The sequence below is a fragment of the Aplysia californica genome, unplaced genomic scaffold (assembly GCF_000002075.1).
Source record: "Aplysia californica isolate F4 #8 unplaced genomic scaffold, AplCal3.0 scaffold00071, whole genome shotgun sequence".
NCBI lineage: Eukaryota > Metazoa > Mollusca > Gastropoda > Aplysiida > Aplysiidae > Aplysia > Aplysia californica.
Window position 1 is genome coordinate 256,825 of NW_004797341.1, and position 8,795 is coordinate 265,619.

At 40.8% G+C, this 8,795-nt stretch overlaps 1 pseudogene; it reads left to right on the plus strand.

The window, feature by feature from the left end:
- Nucleotides 1–3,868: 3,868 nt before the first annotated feature.
- Nucleotides 3,869–4,071, plus strand: LOC118477361 (annotated as a pseudogene).
- The last annotated feature ends 4,724 nt before the right edge of the window (nt 4,072–8,795 follow it).

Consider the following 8,795-nt stretch of genomic DNA (forward strand, 5'->3'; position numbering starts at 1 on the left):
TAGCAATCAGCATGCTACAGCTTCTGTACTTGCTCGAATTATTTATTTCAGAAATTCCGTTATGATTAGTCTGGCTGTTATTTTTTTATTCTCTATCGACAATATTTAATAATGATTGGACTATACCTGCTTGTCCAATCCCGTTTGTATGGAAATATCTCAAAAGGGAGATAAAGCCATTTCAGAAATTGCTTTTCATACTCGGAGATCACGCAATCAATGTCAAGTTAATTAGTGTTTTCAGTTCTTAGAAACGTTTTTTTTTTTTACTACATGTATACTTCTTACTCATCAGACAGTACATAGAGAATGCTGTTTGTCATACTGTTACCTAAGAATTATACAATTTTACCTGATATATTTGGCCGTTTTCAGTTACTAAGACATTGAGGTCAGAAACAAAAGTTCTTATTTCCTCTATTAAAATCGTAAGATTATTCGTTGCCGTTATCAAGATACACAAAAAACTGCATTCGAAACAGCATGACATTTTGTGAAACTCAAACCTTTTTACTTGAAAATGTTCACAAATCTTTCAAAACTAGGCTCTGAGCAGACAGAACGTGACTTTGTAATTCTTGGATAGTGACACGTCGTCAGTCGTCACTCGCGGCCGCAGTCTTTAATATTTTATTTCCCTGACGGTGTTTGCAAGCATATCCTTTGTTTCAAGTCACTCGTCACATGCCATTTGTTACAAGGGAATATTTATTAATAAGATAATAGCATTTAATTTGTATAGCGCATACCCCCGCTCCACTCGACAGCAAGTTCTATGCGTTTTACACAATAGTATTGCCCCTGCAGACCATAGAACACTCAGAAACCTTCTCAGCTGTCCAGGAAGCATACAGTTCAAACAGCTGATTAAGCACTCAAACGCTATCTATAGCAGGGTACCCATTCTCACCTGGGTGAAGTGAGGAGAATAGTCTAAAGTGCCTTTCCCAAGGACACAACGCCGGGCCCCTGACGGGATTTGAACCCACGACCTTACCGTTGTGAATCTGAGAGCCTAAACCCTACGATACGATTTTAAATACTCGTCACATAGAGAAGTCATACATTTCCTAGTTTCAAACGAAGTAGTGGACCATGATGTTTCTGGTTACTTTTATGGTGGTCATTTTGATGATAAAATCGACGAAGGAAAAACGAACAACGATTTTCAATTTGTGCTGCCGACTCCTGCCACATTCTTTCAAGAAGATTGCGGTTTTCATGTATTGGATCTTGAGCGTTGTAAATGAAAGAATTTCCTTGACAACGTTAATTAACCTCGTACTGATGTCCATTTCTACTTCTTCAAACTTCCGTGGCAATTCTTCAGTAGCCTTAGTTGACCAAAGTTGTAAAAATGTTTAGGCCTTCAGAAGCTGATACGTACTTAGAGACGGTTATGCAAGTGAATCTGTTTGCGTTATTAATCCATGGGCATGATTCACATATTGTACCCCAAGTTGCAAGTTTTCCATTTCAACAGTTATTGCAATATTGACTTTCCTTGCTTTTTCTTCACAGATATTATTGGACCAAAGTTTGTGTATGAGAAAGTATATTGATCAATCGGTTTTACAATGATGGAATACGTTATTCCGCTTCGAGTTTGTTTGCTGAAAGTTTTTTAAAATCCTATTATATCATCATCAGGTCCTTGTCCTGCGACGACCGTGGCACTGGCCCATACCCCCCCCTTAAAAAGAAACAAATCAAAAACGTTTCACCTGCCTTTCCCATAGCTGAATCAGTTGGAGCCTTGTTTGAAAATTTGAGGACCACACATTTTTCAATAATTTACCAGAGCTGTACTGTTGAACTTTTTGCACAGTGGATCTGGTTCAACACTTGTGTAAATTTATTAATGCTAATGGTGTGATAACTGGGCTTAAAAAAACATGAATATTATTAAATAATGGCCGGAAAGCTCAGGATGTTGCTGAGATTTATCTATTCGTCGATTTTTAAAAGGACATTGACATTGTCCAAATTATAGCCACATTCATTGTATAGTATCATGGTAATGTCTTCACCATTACAGTACTATGATTTAATTTGTAAACTTAAGAGGCACCAATTGCGGGGGTGAGGGGGGGAGTGGGTGAAAAAAGGAGGGGAAGGGTGTAAGGGTCTCGAGATACGGTGTTCGTTTCTAATCTAATAAATCTTGGGTTCGAAACCTGACAGTGACAAAAAATAACTCTTCTCTAAAAATATTCTCCTGTATTTCCTTTCCTCCAGTCCTGTTTTGTCATTTACTTCCATTTTCATTTTCTGCCCCATCTCTGGGCTCCTCCTCCTTTTACTCCTTCCCCTTTTCCACTGCTACTGTTGACTCCTTCTTATTGGTGTCTTTCAGCTAATCTTACGAGGGTAGGAAAGATCATACGTCTATACAGTCGTCCCGGGTAAGGGTGGAATATCGCGGAGGTAATGTGTGGATGATGCACTCGTTTATGATCTCTCGGTGGTCCCTTGAAAGATCTCACATTAGCCTCTCGCTGATAGAAACATTCATGGAAGAGGAATATCATACGAGGTAGTACTTGAACAAGGGTCACGTTGGCCGCTCGCTGATAATAACAACCAGGAAAAGACAAACACAGTTTACGGGACACTTGAATAGACATAACAAGCTTTAACATCTAACTCTCACATGGAAAACTGAATGAAAACGAGGCAGGGGTAGATCCAGAACACCCTACTTGGAGAGCCTAAACAGATGGATAACGGGGAAAAATAAGGATGATGTAGCATTTTTAGAGCAACCGAGCACAGGAATGAATGGAGAAACATTATAGCCGATGTCTGTTGTGGATCTGACACTTGATGATAATGATAATGATGCACCTGATAAAATGTCATTATAAAGCTGTCATAGCTTATGAGAGCTATATCTTGTATATCTGTGAATGTATTTTCCGAAATCTTGAATAATGAATACATTTACACATTATCACACTCTTAATACATATTTATATCGTTATCCTTATCACATAAATCTTTATTCAGGAAAGTTATGTTTTCTCAGTGACAGTGAAATAGTTCTGCTCTATCAAACATAATGTTGAAGTGCTCATTGTTCTTCATCATCATCATCATCATTGCCTTTCTCACCCTGCACCAGGGTATAGGCCACGGACTAACACCTTCCACATTTCTTTATCCTGGGCTACCCGCTTGATGTTATTCCATGTCTTCCCACTTTTCTGTACATCGATTTCTGTGATTTTTCTCCAGGTTCCACGCGGTCTTCCCCTTGATCTCAAGCCTTTTCATTTTCCCCATGGCGCAATTATGACCAAGACCATAAATCACTTTATATCGCATGTTATTTATTATTTAGATTTAGATATAAATATCGACCATGCTATACAGAAATAGTCTTTTATCGACTGCCGTTTATCTTGTGCAACAATCTTGAATGTCATTTCTTTTATCAAATGAATTTTATTTCCTCCTTGGAGGAAATTGATGTTGCAGAGTTGTTGTCATTTATAAAGCGACAATGCTTTTCAGTTTTGGCACCAGAAGGTATAATAACCTTGTAGAACTGCACAATCGAAGGTGTTGTCCGAAGATTTAATTCATATTTAACAACATAATTTTGATATGCTATGTGACAGTGTTTTGTTAACATAAACTAGTCGCTACCCCAGAATTACAATGCTCTATCTGACATTTTTGGCCGTTTTGAGTTACTTTGAGGTCAGAAAGCAAATGATCTAACTGCTCTATCAACAAAAACTTTTTAACGTCACTTTTCTCAAACCTAGGCACAGAATAGATAGAACTTTGTTAATTCTGATGTGGCCAAGTTGTAGCATTCTGTTAAAAATGTTACTAGAGGTTCTGCGATTAGGAGTCGGTGATCACTTCTCAGCCTTTTGGCTCACTTAGATCAAATTGAAGTAATTATTGTTCTTTTCATCTTAATGTCTTATAGTGATAGGTGGCTTCTAGCCACTTTGATGTGAAACTGATTTTTGGACACAGTCGAGATGCCTGGGGCTTACTCGCTCTCTCCATGGGACGGCCTGGTATTGCAGTGAAGGAGTCGGTGGCCCAGTGGTCAGGCTCGAATCACGCCTGAGGTCTGACCTTGAGTCCTTGGGAAAGGCACCTTACACGAATTTTCCTCTCTTCATCCAAGGGGAAATGGGTACCCGACTATAGACAGCAAATATCATGTGAATTTGTCACTGTTTAAGCACATGCTATCCGCAGCTTGCACTGTATTCTTTCCGGGAAGGCGATGGTGTTTCTGGGTGTTCTAAGGTTTCCAGGGGTAATACTCATTGTAAAACGCATAGATCGTGGATATTCTCTATATTGCCAAAATGCTATTACTATCATTATTTTTTGTCCCCTATAGCGCGAGGGGAAACCTAGAAGAAAGAAAACAAGAACTTTTGAGCGGTTTGTCTGAAGACTTCAAGTCAGCGACCTACTTCTTACCTTCACTGGAGCTCTAAGTTCGCTTGTACCTAATTTCCGGGTCTGTCTTTTTGAAGGGAATATTATAAGGTCAGCTGGGAGAAGCGATCGCTAGCCAGCCCCAATTCCCAATTACGCCCGATCCTTCAGTCTTGGGGCTACTGGTTTTGGTTTCATGAACTACTCCCCCCTCCCACCCCTTCCTTACGCTCACGTTTCTCATTATGGAACAAGTATGCTTACTTATGTAAGTTTAGATGAGGTGACCACCGCTATCAACACTATTAAGTTATCTAAAGAGGGGACCTCCGAATTTAAGGTCCGTCTCGGATAAGATCGGGCCAAATGTGTTGAGAGCCTTAAAAATTCAACAAAACGACCCGAGTTTCAGAACGCCCGCTCAGATATTTGAACTAAGGCTATCCACTTCGTTGTCCAGCATGATACCAATTGAGCTGATGAAGCGCCCCCACATAAGAAGAAACTTGGGTGAGCTGCAAATCTATAGCTATAGAAGGCATTGTGTTTTGCTAACTAATATCAGAACTGACATGTAAATCAGTCTTTCCTTCTTTCTTTTTTTAAAATGAAGGTGTTTTCACGCCTCCATTGACACAATTCAGATGATTTATGAAGCGGGCTTCCGACCCTGTTTGCAAGGGCCAACCTGGGCTTAGATGGATACAACATCCCAGCAGAAACACCGAGGTATTCCATTTAGGGAAAAAAATCTCCCCACTCGGAAATCGGTCGCGGGTCTTCTACACTGACTTCGACAAAAGTTAAGGACCACTTGCAAACACTCTGAGTGGTCTTCTTGGGTCGACCTGCACGTGGGCGTTCTTGGACTGATCCAGTGGCTTGATGGCACTGCCTCAGGCGGACAATGGCAGAGTGTGACACTGCAAGACTACTAGCAACTTCTCGGGCTCCCAATTTCCTCTTGCTGCCATGCTATAGCTCTGGTACGATCAAAGTCTCTCAGCTTTAGTCTTGGTGGCATGTTGATGCGATACAGGATTTTGCGCAAACGGCGGCTTAAATTGCCACCAACGTGAGCACAGTTCGAGACCGTGCGTCTGTTTATGACGTGCACCAGAAGTTTCACATGAGGAATGTCCGTGGTGTCGCAATAAGTCGATAAAAAACCACAAATTTGTTTAAAATTCCCCGAAGATTTCCGTGCTAAATGTGGTGGTTTTGTCTCAATAGGAAGCATTGCAGTACGCATTGGTAACCCAATAACACTTTCAGAGCAAAAAAAAGTTGAAATATTCTTTGCCGTCTTTTTTCGGATTAAAAAAAAAATCAGGGCTGTCTGTCAAGGTGACGAAAAAGCGCAGTTGACGCGAGGCCTAACTTATGTTGAAGTCTGTTTATGTTACGACAGCGAGAAGTCTAACCGGTACTCCGCATATACCAGTTCTCTCTCTCTCTCTCTCTCTCTCTCTCTTTCTCTCTCTCTCTCTCTCTCTCTCTCTCTCTCTCTCTCTCTCTCTCTCTCTCTTTCTTTCTTTTTTTTTCTCTCTCAATGTCTATCAATCTAATTTTCTCTCTCAAATTATTTCTCCCTTTCTCTCCCTCTCTCGTATTCTCTCTCAGTCTCACTATGTTTCCCCTTGTCGTTCTGTCTGCCTGTCCGTCTGTCTGAGTGCATTTCGCTCTGTCCCTTTCTCCCTGTTCCTCTCCCCCAAACACGCACACACACACACACACACACACACACACACACACACACACACACACACACACACACACACACACACACACATTCTCTCCCTCTCTCTCTTTCCATCTCTCTCTCTCTCTCTCTCTCTCTCTCTCTCTCTCTATCTATCTATCTATCTATCTATATATCTATATATATATATATATATATATATATATCTTCTTCTTCTATCCCGTGGTTGGGGCAACCGTTGGGGCACCACTGCATTGGAAAACCAGCTCTCGCCATCTATTTTTGTCCTCTGCTCTCCTCAGATTGTCACACATCGTCTGTCCTGTCCACTCTGTAATGTTGTCCTCCCATCTCCTTCTCTGCCTTCCTCTCTTTCTCTTTCTCTATATATATCCTTCTCTCTTTTTCTTTTTCTCTCTCTCTCTCTCTCTCTTTCTCTCTCTCTCTCTATCTCTCTCTCTTTCTGTTCATTTATCTCTCTCTGTCTGTTTCTCTCGTTTCCACTCTCTCATACACACGCACGCATACAGACATACATAGGCACAGACACAGAAATACAATCACACTCACACACACACACATACACACACAGACATACACTCACACACGCACATGCACACACAAACATATATTCTCTCTCTCTTAACCTCTCTCTCTCTCTCTCTCTCTCTCTCTCTCTCTCTCTCTCTCTCCCTCTGTCTCTCACACACACACACGAGCGCGCAATCAAGATTTTTCAGATAAATTCTTGACGAACTTTGTCACATAACGAGCTATCTCCGAATATTGGAAAGCACAAAAAAGTCTACTACCGGATAAGTGGTTCATGTTCTGGTTACGAAGCCCCTCCAACCCCCCATCCACCACCAAAAAAAAACTAACAAAAAAAACAACCCAACAACAAACAAACTAACTAACAAACAAACAAACAAACAAACAAACAAAACAAAACAAAAACAAACAAAAGAAAAACAACCAAAACCAACACAAAAAACAAAGAAAATTTAATTAAAGAAAAGAACAAAAAGCAAAAAGAACTCGACAAACAAACAACCCCCCCCCCAAAAAAAAAAAGCAACAAAAAAAAAGCAAACAAAAAAATATATAGATCTATATTTTTACAAAATGTAAAAAAAACAACCAAAAAAACCCCAGTAAGTATAAGCAGTATCAAATCTTTGGTCGCTGGCTGAGAATCAAAACTGACCATAATAATATCCCTTTTGATCAAAATACCTGGAATAACATACTGAAGGCATCCAAATAACAAGGCTAGTCCTGCTTTTTGCTTTATGCCTGGAAATAACAACCAAATCTGCCTCTTTGTTTTACCACAAACGTAACTCTCAGTGTGTCGGTGTTCATGAGTTTCCTTTAACATCTTGCTCTAATATCAGTTATATTCCAAATAAGGAGTTTGTGATGTAGGCGCTTCGCTGTCGCACACAGGAGACCCAAGTTCTTTCGTTTTGTTGGGGTAAGTGTTTTTCTACGGCGCTCGCAACAACATAAGGTCATAGAGCGCGCGAGACTCGCATGGCCTTCTGCTGTTGCGAGCACCGTAAAGTACATTTTCAGTTTCGTGGGAATTTTGAGTTTTGCCTGGGAGGCGGCCGAAGCTTACTCTTATCAATTTTAAGTCCGCCAAGGGATCTTTAACTTGCCCATGGGACCTCCGAGATTTTTTGCTCTTATCCGAGAAGGCAAGGTGTTAGAGCTTACCTCCCATAAGATGAGGGGTGTGGCTGAAAGACATCAATAGGAAAGAGACAAAGAGTAGCAGTACAAAAGCTGCAGAAATATTCAGGAGCCCAGAGCAGGGGGCAAAGAGGAGAGAGGGTACAGAAATTGGAGACAAAAGCAGACGACAGAGCATGGTTAGAGAGCAGGAAAGGAGGTGAAAGGAGGGCATTTTAGTGAAGAAAATTTTCCTTCGCTGTCAGGTTTCGAACCCAGGCCTATTGAATCGGAGGCGAACACGGTAACGTCTAGACCCCGAGATCCCCTGCATTATGTTTGAAGAAACAAACCAATCCGCTTAGCAGTTTTTGTCCCAATCGCAACTCCCATCGTGTCGGTGTCCATGAGTTGCCTACTACACCTTGCCCGATAATGTCAGTTATATTCAAAACAAGGAATGTAGACATAGATACCTCTAGCCGACCAGAGTCTGTGATGTAGGGCTTACGCACTTCGCTTTCGCACACACGAGACCCAAGTTCGACCCCCGAGTAGGGAGAAACGTCTTATATTGAGTATGTAGGTCTCTCTCGCTACCCTAGATTTACCAAATTCTGTCTGCTTAGAACCAAGTTTTGAGAAATTTGACGTTAAATATTTTGAGTTCGACGAAATGTCAATTTTTTTAAAAAATGCAATTCGTTGGAGATCTTGATTACGACTCTGAATAATCTTACGATTTTGATGGAGAGCACTTAATTTAGTTTCTGACATCATGGTCTTAGTAACTGAAAACAGCCAAAAATGTTAAATAGAACTTTGTAATTCTAAGGCAGAGTTCTGCTGAGATGTTGCGTACCCCCTCATCTCGGGTTGGCCCTGCCAGGCAGAATCAGAAGCCAACCTTCCTAAAAGACCTAAATTGTATCGACGGGGGTGTAATAATATATTTGTTTAAAAAATTAATAAAGTGGATTTAGTCATATCCAGCTCTCAGCTG